This window comes from Heterocephalus glaber, unplaced genomic scaffold (genome assembly GCF_053883595.1).
Source record: "Heterocephalus glaber isolate CG9 unplaced genomic scaffold, H.glaber_assembly_v1.0 deba00001545, whole genome shotgun sequence".
In the NCBI taxonomy this organism is placed as follows: domain Eukaryota; kingdom Metazoa; phylum Chordata; class Mammalia; order Rodentia; family Bathyergidae; genus Heterocephalus; species Heterocephalus glaber.
Window position 1 is genome coordinate 154,809 of NW_028258338.1, and position 17,319 is coordinate 172,127.

Sequence of the window (17,319 nt, forward strand, 5' to 3'; positions counted from 1 at the left end):
CATACAGATGGAACCAATGACAAATGTGCCAGAATCCTTTTACCAGGATCTACTAGATCGATCTTGTGAAGGGAGTTCATAACTGCAACATGAGTTCTATCAAAGGCCCATTAGATTAGCTCTTTGGGGAAGGTCCCTAACTGCAGTCTCCCCTACACTGAACCTTCTCAGTTCAAAGCAGATAGTTGGAAACCATTCTCCTCTAACTCCAATTAGGGATACCTCTTCAGAGGGGGGAATAATATAGATAGCTAAGTTATGTAGAATTATAGGCAGTCAGACAGGGCTAGGCCCTCAAGGAAGTCAATGCAGAAGATGAAAACACATCAAAACTGTGGCTGGAGGCACATCTGAAGAAGATTAAGTCACAATGGCCAGATTTACATACTTCCCTAAAGGATAAATGGAAGTTTGAGATTATTGGTACTTTTTGAGATTTCCCATATAAATAAACCACTATCTCATTTGGGGTGGGCCATCCTCTCCCACCCACTAAGATTAAGACTACTAAGACTAAAGACATTCTAAAAGTGTAGATTATCAACTAAAGTTAATGATGTCATCCATATGCCCTTGCTACTAATGGATCAATATTCAAGCGGCTATACTTATAATTTTATTGATTGATTATAGTTTTGACCTACATTGTACCCACCTTGTGATTTTGCTCTGTAAAACTTTCTCATAGAAGTGGGCTCATTGGCAACCCATTCCAGACCCCTCTTATTTCTCAGGACCTATTCCTATTCACCAATAAATTTTCTTACTCTCAACTGTGTTCACAGCTTGCCACCATGCCACCATCACTCTCTAATGCCAGCTCTGCCTCTTACTCACCTAGCTCCAGCCAAAGGAAAAGGCCCTATACCATGGCTCATACAAAGTAGATTGCTCACAAATCCACTGGGCAGTAAAACACCCAGGAAACAATGGCTACAAAGGAGAGTGCGCCCTCTACTGGAGGGCTTTCCTGCTTCACTTTCTAATTGCTGTGGTTGCTCTGAAATCTGCCTTCAAGTTTTTTAAACCAGTAAAACTACAGGTTTCTATCCCAGTTTTAGACATCCCAAATGGTGCACATTGAGGCTTCTTTTTATACTGACATAAAAATGAGAAATTCAACTTGGTACCACTCCTTTCTTCCAGCTGTTGAAGATCACCAACATTTACTCATTTTGTTCTCTCTCCAGGTCTATATATTGTCAAGAGTTTATCATTAGTCTGAGGCAGGAGGATCATGACTCCAAGATCATCCTGGACTACAGAGACCTTGTCTCAAAAAAAAAGTTTATCATTATCTGATGAACAAATTAGTCTTATAGGAGCCACTTGAACAAGACTGCAAATGGAATTCTATCATCTCCTTCCAATTCACCATCTCAGTTCCAATTCAACATATTAGAATTTCTCACAGCATTATTCACAATTGATCTTTTATATTTTCTACTTATTTGTCCCTCTGTCCCATACTCTGGATAATTTTTGGATCTTTTAGTTTAATTGGTTCTTCATCAAGGTTTAATTTTTTGTGTGATGTAGGTATTGAGTTTTCATTTTCAGTTATGTTTTTTCATATGTAGCAATCCTATTTGGTTCTTTTTCAAATATATTTGGTTTAATCTATTTCTTTAAATTTATAAGTTTTTTCCTATTCAAGACTGATCATTTACATATATACACAATCCATAAAAAATGTATACACGCTTCAGAAAAAGAAAAATAGTATGATTTTTTTCAACAGATAGTGTTATCCTTGTATGGTGGACCCTAGAAGATGTCATATATCACAGAAAATCTACTACACTACCAGCCCTTTGAGAAGAAATTGAAAATGCATGTGCATCAATCTCAATGACCAATGTTGCCCAAGCAGCACTTCACCATACTAATAAATGTCTGGAAAATGGTCACCACTTTGAACACCTCTTGTAATTGCAGAGGCCAAAGCTAACATATTAATCTCATGATGTCTCAATAAATTTCTTATTAAAATATTTATACAAGTTTTTTCTTTTCCTGAAGTGTATATACATTTTTTGGCAGATTTTGTGTGTGTATGTGTGTATGTGTGTACATATATATATATGAGTGTATATATATATATATATATATATATATATATATATATATGAGTATATATATATATATATATCTGTCTAGTATTAGATATCTTCTGACATTTTAATACTTATTATCACTCATGATGCCTAATTTGCTAATGTGTTTCATGATTATTTACTAAGAGATGTTCATTTTCTGGGAACTATATTTGTGGGGGAAAAAATTGTTGTAGTACTGAACCCACAGCCTTCAAACTGAGCTACATCCCCAGACCTTTTTTGTTTTTTATTTTGAGCAGGGTTTCACTATATCACTAAATTGCCCAGGCTAGAGTTGAACTTTTGATGTTCCTGCCAAAGTGCTTGGATTATAGGCATGCATCACCATGCCTAGCTGTGAAAATTCTTTGAACCTTGAAACAAAGTTAAATTATTTAAAAGCGGTTCTGTATTTACCTGTCAGTCAGATGGGGTCACTATCTTCCAGGACCACTTTCAGTTTTTTGCTTGAAAATCTTTTCCAAAGACAAAAGAAATGTGAATTTAGCACACATGTGTTTGAGGGCCAGGCTGTGGTTATCAATTATTTTGAGAGAGTTTTTAAAATTATTTCAAACTTATGTAAATGTTACAAGAATAGTACAAATAATTCTCATATATTTTATTCAAATTCATCCACACATGAGACTTAGGAGAACATATACATACAATCCATAACATTCTGCCCTGAGCCCCCCAGACTCAGGCACATCCTTTTATGCAAAAGGCATTTAGTCCCTCTCTGAGAGTTGCAAAAGTCCTAATAGGTTCAGCATGAATGAAAAGTCCAAGTCCAAGGTCTCCTCTGAGATTAAAGGCAAACTCTTAGCTGCAAGCCCCCTATACAAATGAAAAGAAAGTTAAACACTTCCAACAAGACACAAGATAAACATTATCATTCCAAAAGGTACAAATAGGGGAGATAGAAAGGAATGGGACCAAAGTAAGTCCAAAATCTAGCAGGTCAAACATTAAGTCCTATATTTCCATGTCCAACATATGAGGCAATCTGTGGCAAGATGTGAAGTCCAAAGGGTTAGGGTGTTTCTGCCCCTATGACACTACATGTGGCTGCAACTCTCCAGGCTTCTCTCTTAGGCTGGCTTTGCTCACTCCTTGCAGCTTTCCTCAATCAATACGCTTCATGGATTCTCCAGCCTTCTGGGGTCTCCACTTCACCTTCAGCTTCACACTCATAGTTTCACACAATGCCCAGCCTTCCAGGCCATCTTCTGAAATCTGGGTGGAAGCTTCCCTGACCCCTCAACTCTTGCATTCTGCATGCACCTAAAATCAGCACCATGTGGATGACACCAGTCTTCTGCCAGCTGGAGCATTAGCCAGGCTTCCTTCTTTAATGGCTGTAAAGGGTCAAGTGCCTGGACTGCTGAGCACTCTGAACGCAATGCTGAGGAATAAATTATCTAGATTGCTACCATCCTGGAGCATGGTGCTCTGGGGCTCTCTTCTCAAAGCAAAGTCTTTCACTTTTGCAAGTTTGAGGCTGCAAAGGGTGGAGTCCCACTGGTTCCTGTGATGTCTTTGTGCCATCTTTTCTACTGTCCTGTTCCTTTGCTGCAAACAAGTTCTCCTCTACTCCATCTTTGCAGTTCACAGCTTTACTGGAGCTTCCTTTATAGCTAACCTCAAAACATTTTAAATCATTTTGCTGGGCTCTTTGCCCTTGATTCCAACACACATCTGACTAAAAGCCCCCAACAGCAGCCATGCCTCAACATTAGGCTATCTTGAAATTTTTTTCTGCAAGATTAATCAGTCCACCTCCCTTAATTTCAGTCTCAGGCAAGGTTTGTGGATGTGAGATAAATGCAGATATACTTTCTTCCAAACCATAGCACACATAATCTGGAGTCCAACAGCCAATGCAGTCCTTCTTCCCAACAGAAACCTCCTGAGCCTGGTCTTCATTTACAGCATTTCTATCAGCATTCTGGGTGGGTTTTTTTATGATACAGTCTCTCTATGTAGTCCAAGTTAGCCTTGAACTACTATGTAGCCCAGGCTGGCCTCAAATACATAGCAATCCTCCTGCCTCAGCCTCCCAAGTGCTGTGATTACAGGTGTGTGTCACCACACCTGGCCATTCTAGTCTTCTGAACTCTGACCAGAATCTCCCATAAAGTACAGCTTAAAGCATTTCAGGCTTGCTTCTTCAGCCAGCATCTCCAAACCTTTCCAAACTCTTCCCACAACAAAGTTCCAAAGGCTCCTGAACTACATGGTCTGGTACGGTCACAGCAACAATGCTACTTCTCTGGTACCAAAATCTGTCTTAGTTACTTTTCTCATTGCTGAGACAAAATACTCAATACCCAAAATTAAAGAAGGAAGGGTTTATTTGGTTCATAGTTCGTAGAGGTTTCAGTCCATAATCAGCTGGCTCCATAGAAGGGTGGCATGGCAGAGTAGTATCAGAGAGGAGAAACAGTCCATAGCAAAGCAGGGTAGGCAGAAGGCAGATGGAAGTGTGGCAGCAATCTACAAGTGACATGCCACAAGTGACAAGCCAGGACCCTCTTTTCTGTCCCTTATGTCTTATCCAGTGGTCAATGAACTCTCCACTACTGTGTTCTCTCTTCCTCAGTAGTCCACTCGCATGCTGGAGAGTGTATATTTTTCCTACTTTTACTTGGTTCAAACTTGCTCTGCAGAGCACATTTCTTTTCCTACCTTTAATAAACATAATACATTGCTACCTGTGGTGGATTAATTAATGGTCCAATTGAGTAGGAACGCCAAGCTAAACAGTTAGTATGGTTCTGGGCATAGAAGGCTCACCAATCCTCAGATTGTTGTCAGAACAGGAGGAAAAGAACAGGAGAGTGCAGCGACCAGCTGGTGGACAGTGAGGACCTCAGCCGCGTGGAGCCCCACTCTGTCCTCAAGCCCCACCCCCAGCAAACACCTTAGCTGTGCAGGCACCTGCAACAACCCCCCCCCCAGCCTCTTGGCTGTGCTGCTACCTGGTTCCACACTACAGAGGCACGGGAGATCTTAAAGGCCATTGTCCTGAGCTTCAGAAGATAGAGCAGAAGTAAACAACAGAAAGAGGGCCCCTCTCAGGCTCCTTGATGAAAACTGAAGCCCACTGGAAAAGTGAAGAGAATCTCTGCAATAAAGGCACACCAAACCACCATACTTGGTAAGTTGGAGGGATCATCACCTCCAATTGGAACCTGGACTATATTCATGGGAAGGGCAGCTGGAACCTGGAGTAGAACCTTGCAGAGTTCAACCCTGCAGGAGGACAGGGAGCTCAACTTGGGACTTGCAGCCAGAAATCTGCCTGAATCTCATGGGTCTGCAACTGGCTTGCTGAGACTCATTGACTTATATCTGCACACCACTGCCCACATCATCTATTATGACAGCAGAGACATACCCTGAAGGAAGCCCTTCATCTCTTTTTTTTTTTTGGTAACGGGGATCAAACTCGGGTCCTTGTGTTTGCGCAGCAAGCAGTGAAACCACTGAGCTAAATCCCTGGCCCCAGGAGGCCCTTCATTTTTATTTTTTATTAGTTACTTTCAATTGTTTTTGCTCTTACTTTTATTTTTTTCTACTCTTTTCAAATTTTTTTCTCTTCTTTTTTTCTTTTCTCTTTTCTTTCTCTCTCTCTTTCACTTGTTATCTCGCTGTCCCACATTGTTCTTCATCTCCCTTTTTGTTTCTGTTCTTGCCCTAATTCAGATTTCTTCTTTATTTTTCTTTTCTTCTCTTTTTCCTTCTCTCAATGGTCATTAGTTTTAAAGGAAAGTAAATACAGTTTCTAGCCTCCCTATTGCCATTAGGTTGTTCTGTTCTCATCTTTGTTCTTTCAATCTGTCTTTTCCTCATCTTCAACAGTTTATTAGAGTTTGCATGATCTTCCTGTGTCTTCTGGCCTCACTGCTAACCTTTCCCTATCGTTCTTCCTATCTCTCCCCCTCCCCAACTCCTTCTAACTCCCCATCCCAAAGGGTAAAGTTGCTATACTGAAGAGTTTATTCACTATAAACATATGTTGGGTTGGTCCTTGATTTTGATTTAATTCACAGTCAAAGGTGAAAGATTAATAACCACAAATTGTCATTTTCTAAGCTGTGCTTGATGCTATGGTATTGCTGATTGAATCACTTGTGCTAAGGTGTTGTGATTGATCTAATCATTTGTCCTTCCTGGTATAATGAAAATGACATAGCCTCAGAGTCATTAGAGACTCAAAACCTAAAGACCAGCTATATCCGAAAGACACCTCTGAGAAGCAAACATTCCATAAGGGTTCTAAATACATCAACAAAGATACTTACAATAAGCAATTCTGAAATATCAACCCAGGAATTAAACCAAGGACAGTACCAAAAGCAAAAAATGAGAAGACATTTAAACAAGTCACAAACTCAGACTTCTACCCCACCAAAGGCAAATTCCAGGGGAAATGAGGTGGAAAAGTCTGATAATCAACCACCTGGACACCCTGAACTGATAGCACAGGAAGCAACAAAACAGATGAATGAGGCTCTAGAAAAATTCAAAACACAAATAATTTCCCAGATCAATACAGAGATGGTGAGCAGAGTGAAAGACATGATTAGAGGCTCTAGAACACAAACAGATGAAAAAATAGATGAGCTCAGAACCATGCTGGAAGCCATGAATGCCCAGCATAAGAAAGAAATGGAAACCATGATCGCCCAACATAAAAAAAAATGGAATCCATGAAACAGATTCAGATATCCAGGGATTAAAAACTCCCTTGAAAGTATTCACAGCAGATTAAGGGAATGTGAAGATAGGATTATGGTTAGTGACCATGAAAACAGAGATTTCTTAAAAATAGTAAGGGACCATGAGAAATCAATCCAGCAGCTGCTAGATGATGCAAAGAAGAACAACATAAGACTCATAGGAGTCCACAAAAAAGCAGGAGAAAATACAATTGACATTAAAAAAATGTTTCACAGAAGTAATAGTAGAAAACTTCCCAGACAGAGGAGGAGAATTGGACACACAGATAAGTGAGGCATATAGAATTCCAGCTAGCCATGACCAAAAAAGTCTACACCTAGGCATATAATAGTCAAGATCCCAGAAACCCAACAGAAGAACAAAATCCTACAAGCAGTTAGAGAAAAGAAACAAATCACCTACAAAGGAAAGCCCATCAGAATCACAGCAGACTTCTCAACACAAACGCTCAAGTCAAGGAGAGCCTGCAGCGAAGTATTTCAAGTCCTAAAAGAAAATAACTTCCAACCTAGACTGTTGTATACTGCAAAATTATCTTTCAAAATTGATGGGGAAATTAGATACTTCCAAGACAAACAACCTCAGCATTCTCGGAGACTGAGGTACAAAGATCATCTCAGCACAAGAAACCTTAGCGAGACCTTGGATCAAAAATTAAAAAGGACTGGATACATCTCAGTGCGAAATAACTGGGTTCAATGCTCAGAATTGAAAAAAAAAAGAAACGACACAAATATCCTTTTAATGAATAAATATGTAAACAAGTTTTGAATATATAAGTCACTTCCAAAATTTAGCTGTTGTGAATTGTGCTGCTATAAACATGAGTATGCATGTATCACTGTAATATGATGTCTTTAACTCTTCAGGGAAAATACATAGAAAGGGAATAGCTGGGATAAACTGAATTTCTAGTTTTAATATTTTGAGAAATCTTCATGATTTCCATAATGGTTGTACTAGCTTACATTCCCACCTACAATGTCATAGGGTTCCTTTCTCACAAAATTTTCATGCCTCTTACTTTGTTCTTGTTACTGAAGATTGCTTTTGCTATTCTGGGTCTCTTCTAGATCCATATACATTTTAGGCTTGGGGGGTCTTTAAATAATGCTGTGTGTACATTTATAGAGATTGCATTAAATCTATATATATGTTTTGGAAGTATGACCTTTTTTACTGCATTCATTCTTCCTATCCAGGAATAAGTGATAGCTTGGCATTTTCAGATTTCCCCTTCAATCTCTTTTTTCAAAGAAGAGTAGTTTTTAATTGCTTCTTGGCCTTTTGGCTAAGGTCAAGTGTAAGAAGAGTAGTTTTTGTAGTAGAAGTCTTTCACTTCCTTGGTGAGATTAATGCCTAAGTATTTAATTTTTTAATGCTATTAAGAATAGTAATTTCTAATTTCTCTTTCAGTGGATTCATCATCACTATATAGTTAATTATACTGTTGTTTGTGTTCACTTTGCATTTTGCTACATTGTGGGATTTTGTTATTAATTCTAGGAGTCATTTGGTGGAATTTTGGGGTCTTCTATGTAGAGGATCATGTTATCTGCAAATAATGATAATTTGACTTCTTCCTTTCCTTTAAGTATCCCTTTTACTTCTTTTCTTTGACTGATTTGGCTAATGTATTGAGTACTATTTTGAATGGAGTGGTGATAATGTACATTGTTGTCTTGTTATTGATTTTAGAGGGAAAACTTTCAACTGTTCCTTCATTAATATGATGTTTGCAGTAGGTTTGTCTGGAATGGCTTTTATCAGATTGAGATGAGGTCCTATTATAACTATTTTCTTCAGGGTTTTGTCATGAATGGGTGTTAAATTTGTTGAGACTCAGCATCTCTATATTATTATGTGATTTTTGTCCTTGGTTCTGTTTATGTGATGTATTACATTTATTGATTTGCATATATTGAACCATCCCTGGGATGAAGCCTAGTTGGTCATGATTTATGATCCTTTTGATAATTTGTTGCATTCTATTTGCCAATGTCTTTTATTTGCCAATATCTTATTGAGGGATTTTGCATCTGTATTTATTAAAGATTCCCTTGAAGTTTTCTCTTTTCATTGGGTCCTAGTCTGTTTTGGAATCAGAGTAATGCTATTATAGGCAGCTAAATGAGAGAGAAATTAATATACAGTCAGAGAGGCTAGACTTTCAAGGAAGTCAGCAGAGAAATAAACATCAGAATTGTGGCTGAAGGCATATCTTAAGACCAGGCCTACATGTTTCCCTAAGGGATAAGCAGTAACTTGAAATTATACTGTAATTAGTACTACCTGGTCCAAGAAATACAAGTAGGCATCAGTCACCCAGGTGAGTGACCAGAACATCCAAACTTATCCCTTCTCAACAGTGCCTTTGTTCTTTCCATGTACCTTTGCTATGTGGCCTGCTTCTCTATTGGATCAATATTAGCTAAGTGGCTATATTTGTAATCCTATAGGTTGATGGCAGTTGTACCCATGTTGTGACTTTGCTGTATAAACTACCCCTGACAAAGGGCCTCAGTGACAACCCACTTCCAGGACACCTCTTGTCTCAAGAGCTACTCCTATTCCCCAATAAACCTTTCCTACTCTTCACCTCCTTCATCCTTTCAAATTCATTCTTTGATTTCAAGGACATGAACTTGGCATATCTGACCTCTATCAGGTTGGGAGTTACATTTTCCCCCTATATCAAAGCTAGCTTCCAAGAATGACATTGAGAGTACTTACTACCTGTACATTTTATTAAAGAGTTTGAGAAGTAGTGCCATAATATCTACCCTGAAGTTCTTGTAGAATTCAGCAGTGAATCTATCAGGACCTGGACTTTCAATAATTGGCAAGTTTTTATGTTATTGCTTCAATTTCATTGCCTATTATTGGATTGTTCAGAGTTTTTAAATCTTCTTGGTTCAGTGTTGGTAAAGCACAAGAATCTAGAAATCTACCTATTTCTTCCGAATTTTCTAGTTTATTGTAGTAGAGATTTTCAAAGTTTTTGTTACTAATCTTCTGAAGTCTATTGCAATTCTGCCTTGTTTATTTCTAATTGTATTAATGAGTCTTTTATCTTCTTCTTTTGGTAAGTTTGGCCAAAAGTTTGTCTGTTTTGTTTTTTTCTGTCAAAGAACTCTTCAATTTCTTGATTCTTTATGTTGTTTTTGTAATCTCAATTTTACCAATTTTCACTGTGATGCTTATACTTTACCTTAGATTAGGCTTGGGTATTGCACTTCTTATTTTTCTAGTATCTTGAGGTTACTTATTTGAGCTTGCTCTGTTTTTCTAATGTGAGCATTGACTGCAATATACTTCCCTCTTATTACTGCTTTCATTATGTCTCATAGATTGATATGTTGTACTGGCATTATCATTTAATGCTAGGAATTGTTGGATTTCTGCCTTGCTTTCTTCTGTGAGCCATTGAGTGCTCAAGATTTTGTTATTTAATTTTGAGTTCTTAGTGAAATTTTTGTGGTTTCCTTTGTAATTGCTTTATAGTTTCACTTCACTACAATCTAGTAAGATACATGGAGTTTTTTACTCTTTTGTATATATTGAAGTATGCTTTATGGACTAGCATGTGGTATATTTTGGAGAAAGTTCCTTGTGCTGCTGAGAAGAATGTACATTCTCTTGTTGGGTGGAATACTTTGTGTGTGTGTGTGTGTGTGTATGTGTGTGTGTGTGTGTGTGTGTGTGTGTGTGTGTATCAAGTCCATAGGTTGCGAGATGTGGTTCAACTCCTATGTTTTGTTACTGGTTTTTTGTTTGGTTGATCTCTCTTTGTGATAATGGGATGGTGAGGTAACCAACTATGACTGTGTTTGTGTTTATGGGATCTTTTATGTTTAGCACTGTTTGTTTTATAAATGCTTCTATATTCAGTGAATATATATGAACAAATCTTATCTCTTCCTGTTGAAATGTTCCCTTAACATATTTATGTCAGGCCCATAATTCATATGTTTTGCTGCTGTGTGACTATGATTTAATTCATATGTCTCACTGCTGAGTGGCCCTGATTTGAAATCTATTGTCTGATGTTATATAACTAACATGTGTATGCTCTTTTGTTAATATAAGATGCAAAAACCAAAATAGCCATTGTTATTTCATGGCTAGATTATTCTTAAACTCAGTAGTAAATTTTTTTACTATACCTTTGTTGTTGCTTGGTGGTTATTCTTGTTACATTTGGGATTTTTCCTTTGCAGGTAATATATAAATTTTTGTGTATATGTATATTAGTACCTATTCATTTTTCAATTTGAAGAGTATGTCAATTTTGTAAAATTTTTCCCATTAAAGTGTCAAACACTTTAATATTTAGATCTTTGATCCATTTCAGTTATAGTTTCTTGCATGGTGAAAGATAGGGGTCTAGTTTTAATCTTTAGAAAGTTGAAACCCAGGTTTTCCAGCACCATTTGTTAAAGAGGCTATTTTCCCTCCAGTGAGGGTGTTTGGTTTCTTCTTCAAAGATGACCTGGCTGAGTATGTCTGAAGTTGTTTCTGCATCTTCTAATCTGTTCCATTGATCCTTGGGTCTGTTTCTTTGCCAGTACCATGCTATTTTTATCACAATGGCTTTGTAGTATAGTCTCAAGTTGGGGAATATGATACCCCCCATCATGTCTTTGTTGCCTAGAATTGCTTTTGCTATTCTGGGTCTCTTTTTGTTCCAAATGAATTTTTGGATTATTTTCTCAAGTTCTGTGAAACATGCTGTTGGGATTTCAATCAGGATTGCATTGACTCTATATAGCAGTTTGGGAAGTATGGCCATTTTCACTATATTGGTTCTTCCTACCCAGGAACAAGGGGTGTCTTTCCATTTTCTCATATCCTCTTCTATCACTTTTTCAGAGTGCTATAGTTTTCAAAGTAGAGGTCTTTTACTTCTTTCATTAGATTGATTCCTAGATATTTCATTTTTGGGATGGTATTATGAAAGAAACTGTTTCCCCATTTTCTCTCTCAGTGAGTCTATTGTTTATGTACAAGAAGGCTTTGAGTTTGGAGTATTGAGCTTGTATCCAGCTAGTCTACTGAATCTGGTTATTAAGTCTAGAAGTCTTCTGGTGGAGTTCCTGGGGTCTTCTATATAAGTATCATGGCATCCACAAATAATGACAGTTTAACTTCTTCCTTTCCTATCTTTATTCCTTTTATTTCTTTCTCTTGTCTAATTGCTGTGGCTAATGGTTTCAGAACTATATTGAATAGGAATAGTGATGGTGGACATCCTTGTCTTGTTCCTGATTTTAGCATGAAAGATTTCAATTTTTGACCATTTAGAATGATGTTAGCTGTTGGTTTTTCATAGATGGCTTTTGTCAAGTTGAGATGAACACCAACTATGCCAATTTTCTGCAGGGTTTCTATCCTGAATGGGTGTTGAATTTTGTCGAATGCTTTTTCTGCATCTATTGACAAGATCATATCGTTTTTGTCTTTGGCTCTGTTAATATAGTGTATTACAGTTATTGATTTACGTATGTTGAACTAGCCTTACATCCCTAGGATGAATCCAACTTGGTCAGGCTGTATGATCTTCGTGATGATCATCTGTATTCTGTTTGCTAGTGTCTTATTGAGAATTTTTGCATTTATGCTCATTAGGGAGATTGGCCTGTAGTTTCTCTTTTTTGGTTGGGTCTTTCTCTGGTTTCAGAATCAAGGTAATGCTTGCTTCCAGGAATGAATTTGGGAGCATTGCTTTCCTTTCAATTTCATTAAAGAGTCTGAGAAGTAGTGGCATTAGTTCTTCTCTAAATGTCTTGTATAATTCAGCAATGAACCAATGAGGACCTGGGCTTTTCTTTGTTGGTGTTTTTTGGTTTTTTTTGTTTTTGGTACTGGGGATCAAACTTGGGACCTTGCACTTGCAAGGCAGGTGGCAGAACCACTGAGCCTCTTTGTTGGTAAGTTTTAATTACATTTTCAATTTCTTTGATTGATATTCAGTTGCTTATAATTTTTATATCTTCTTGGTTCAACTTTGGTAATTCATATTTATCTGTGAAACTGTCCATTTCTTCTGTGTTTTCCATCTTATTGGAGTACAAGTTCTCAAAGTAGGTATTAATGATCCTCTAGATTTCTGCTGCATCTGTTGTAATTTCACCCTTTTCATTCCTTATTGCATGGATTTGAGCCTTTTCTTTCCTTTTGGTAAGGTTGGTTAATGGTTTGTCAATTGTATTTATTCTTTCGAAGAACCAACTTTTTGATTCATTGATTTTTTGTATCATTCTCTTAGACTCCATTGCATTGATTTTTACTCTTGTGTTTATAATTTCCTCCCTTGTACAAGCTTTAAATTTGTTGTGCTCCTTTTCTAGGAGCTTGAGTTTCAGCATTAGGTTTTTTATTTGAGCTTTCTCTGTTTTCCTAATATGGGCAATCACAGCTATGAATTTCCCTGGTAGTACTGCTTTCATTGGGTTCCATAAAATCTGGTATGTTGTATTGGCATTATAATTTAATTATAGAAACTGTCTAATTTCTTTAATTTCCTCTGTGACCCATTGGTTGTTCAGGGGAGTGTTATTCAATTCCCATGTATTTGTGAAATTCTTAAGTTTCTTTTGCTATTAATCTCTAATTTCATTGTGCTAGGTCTGACAATATATAGGGGATAATTTCAATTCCTTTACATTTACTTAACCATGTGCTACGAGCGAGTATGTGGACTATTTTTGTGACTGTGTGCAGCTGAGAATAATGCATATTCTGATTTTGTGGGTTGGAACACTCTGTAGACATCTATTAAGTCCATTTGATCAAGTTTGGTTCAGTTCTAGTATTTCACTGTTGATTTTTTGTCTAGTTGATCTGTCTATTTGCATTAGACAGATAGTCGGGTATTGAGGACCCCCACTACAATTATATTAGTGCATATTTGATTTTTCATGTCCATTAATATTTTATATAGTTGGGAGTGCTAGTATTTGGTGCATATATACTTATGATTTTCATCTCATCCTCTTGGATTGTTCCCTTTACATAGATGTAGTGACCTTCTCTGTCTCTCTTAATTAGTTACAGTTTGAAATCTACTTTGCAAATAAGATAGCTAATTCTGGGCTGAGGATTTAGCTCAGTGGTTCTGCTGCCTGCCTCACAAGCACAAAGTCCAGAGTTTGATTCCCCATTACCAAAAAAAAGATAGCTACTTCTGCTTTTTTCCATTTTCCTGTCACATGGAATGTTGTTTTCCATGCTTTTACTTTCAGTCTATGAATTTTTATTTGAATTAAGTGTGTTTCTTGTATACAGCTTATTTTTGGATCTTGCTTCTTAATCCATTCTGCCAGTCTTACTTCTTTTGATTGGTGAATTGAGGTCATTAACATTGATGGTTATAACTGATATGTATTGACTTATCCTTGTCATGATATTTTTCTGTGGTTTGCTCCTTTAATTTTTACAGCCCCCCTTCAATTGAATTTCTTGCCTTGACAGATGGCTTTGTTCTTTTGGGAGTTGTGAGCCTCATTTTCTTTTTCTAGGATATTGTTTAGAATTTTTTGGTGTGCTGGTTTGGTATTCATGAAGTTACTCAGGTGTTCTTTGTCCTGAAAGTATCTTATCTCTCCATTGATTTTGAAATAGTTTTACAGGATGCATCAATCTGTATTGGAGGTTTTCTTTTAGGGCTTGAATTATGTCACTCAGACTCCATGAAATGAGGGTTTGTGTTGAAAAGTCTGTTGTGATTCTGATGGGCTTTCCTTTGTATGTGATTTGTCTCTTTTCTTAATATTTTGTTCTTCTGTTTAATTTCTGGAATATTGACTATTATAGGTCTAGGTTTAGACTTTTTTTGAACATGACTAGTTGGAGTCCTAAGTGCCTCACTTCTCTGTATGTCAATTTTCAGATTCTTTCCCTCTACTTGGGAATTTTTCTACCATTACTTCTGTGAACAGTTTTTCATGTCATTTATGCTATCTCCTGCTTTTTCATTCACTCCTATTAGTCTTATGTTATTCTTTGCCTCATCTAGCAGCTGCTAGATTGATTTCTCATGGTCCCTTGCTATTTTTAAGAAATCTCTCTTTTCATGGTCACTAATTGCAATACTATCTTCTATATCTGATATTTAGTCCTCACATTGACACATTCTGCTGTTACTTTCAATGAAGTTTTTAATCTGCTGGATATCTGTTTCAATCTGTTTCATGGATTCCATTTCTTTCCTATGCTGAGCATTCATGGTTTTCATTTCTTTCCTGTGCTGGGCATTCATGGCTTCCATCATGGTCCTGAGCTCCTCTATGTTTTTATCTGCTTCTGTTCTAGAATTTCTAACCATGTCTTTCATTTTGGTCAATATCTGGGAAATTATTTCTCCTTTAATTTTTTTCTAGAGCCTTGTTCATCTGTTTTGTTATTTCATGTGTTATCAGTTCAGGGTGTCCGGGTGCTTTATTTTCAGATCTTTCCACCTCTTTGCCCCTACAATTTGCCATGGTGAGCTGGAAGTCTGAGTTTTCATCATTTAGGAGTCTTCTCATTCTTTTTTTTTTTTTTTTTTTTTTGGTACCAAGGATTGAACTCGGGTCCTTGCACTTACAAGGCAGGCACTGGAACCACTGAGCTAAATCCCCAGCCCTCATTTTTATTTTTTGTTGTTGTTGATGTTTTTGGTTTCATTCCTGGGTTGATACTTCTTTATTGCTTATTGTGAGTATCTTTATTACTAGTATTTAAAACCCTTAAGGAATGATTATTTCTTAGGTGTCTTCCAGATACAGCTGGTCTTTAGATTTCTGGTCTATGACCCTTAGGCAATCTCAGTTTTGGTATACCAGGAAGGACAACTAATTAGAATAATCATGTCACCTTCACCCAAGTAATACAATCAGCATCAACAATAGCATCAAACACAGCTTAGAAAATGACAAATTGTGGTAGCTATTAATTTCTCACCTTTAACCACCTGAACTAGGACAAAATCAAGGAACAACCAAAAATATGTTTGCAGTAAATAAGCCCTTCAATATAGTGAATTTACCTTCCAGGATGAAAACTTAGAAGGAGTTGAGGGGGATAGAGCAACAGAAGGAGAGGGAAAGGTTAGAAATGGGGCTAGTGGACACAGGATGATCGTGCAAACTTTGGGAAACTGGTGAAGACAGGAGAAAAAGAGAGGAGGAAGGAACAAAAACCAGAACAGAACAAACTAACAGCAACAGAAAAACCAGAAACAGTATTCACTTTCCTATAAATATAAGAATAAAGAAAAGGGGAAAATGAGGAAGAGGAAGAGGAAGAAGAAGAGGAGGAGGAAGACAAAGAAAAAGAAAAGGAAGAGGAGGAGGAGGATGTGAGGGAGGAGGGGAAGGAGAGGAAGGAGAGGAAGGAGAGGAAGGAGAGGAAGGAGAGGGAGGAGAGGGAGGAGGGGGAGGAAAAAGAGAAAAGCAGGGAAAAAAGGCCTCCTTGAGGGCATGTTTCTGCTGCCACCAGTAGACAGCATGAGCAACACCATGCAGATCCAAGTCAATTAGGCTCAGTGAGCCACCTGTAGTCCAATGGTATTCAGGCTGGTTTCTGGCTGCAAAGCTTGAGTTGAGCTCACTGATCGCCTGCTGGTTTGAACTCTGCAAGGTTCTAGTGCAGGTTTGAGCCACTCTTGCCCCAAAGTGAGCCAGGGTTCCAGTAGAAGGAGGTGATCCCACCACTCACCAAATGCTGTATTTCACAGCACCTTTTTTACAGAGACTTTCTTTACTCTTTCAATAGGCTTCAATTTTCACCACCAAGCCTCAGAGAGGCTCTCTGCTACTCATCACTGCTCTATCTTCTCAAGCTTGTAACAGTGGCCTTTATCATTCTGGTGTAAAATTTGTTAAACAGACTGATAAAAGTATCATTTGAATGTTAACAACTTGCAAAAACTATATATGTACATTGAGCAAAAGAAAATCTGGAAACATAAAACCTGATCTGGTCTTTGATTACAAATAATGCAAACAAAGGCATTGATTTAGCAGACCAGATGTCATTATATTACAGTTCCTTAAGAAAAACATTAACATGGTATAAAAATTATAATACAGCTAATTTGTGGTACTACAGTTCTAAATGCATACTGTATACACTAGCAATGGGGTAACTGTAAGATTTCCATGATAAAATTTAGAGTCAATATTGTTAAACTATTAACTTGTGAAGAAATGCCATGGGTGCAAATTACTCAAAACAACATTCACTTTATGGAAGCTTATTTAGAATCAGCAAGAAACATATGCAAGTGATGTAGAGAATGTTATCAAAAATTATCTGAAACAATGGCTGCTGTGGCTTCAAAAAACCCAAACACACAAATCAGCCACTTCTGTCAATAAAATATAAAGGAATTTACAAATATAAATAAATTTCTTTTAATTTAATGAAATAAATTTGATTATTGTAATAATTTTAATAGGTATGAATATATTTGGGCAATTATTCAAAT

At 37.2% G+C, this 17,319-nt stretch overlaps 1 protein-coding gene across 1 annotated transcript in view; it reads right to left on the reverse strand.

Moving 5' to 3' along the window:
• Positions 1–2,706: 2,706 nt before the first annotated feature.
• The window catches only part of Gnl3l (G protein nucleolar 3 like), a 119,473-nt gene continuing 104,860 nt past the window's right edge, over positions 2,707–17,319 (reverse strand). Inside the window, exon 19 of the transcript XR_015442381.1 lies at positions 2,707–2,939. The gene's annotated coding sequence lies outside the window, so the exon portion shown is untranslated. The remainder of the gene's footprint in view (positions 2,940–17,319) is intronic.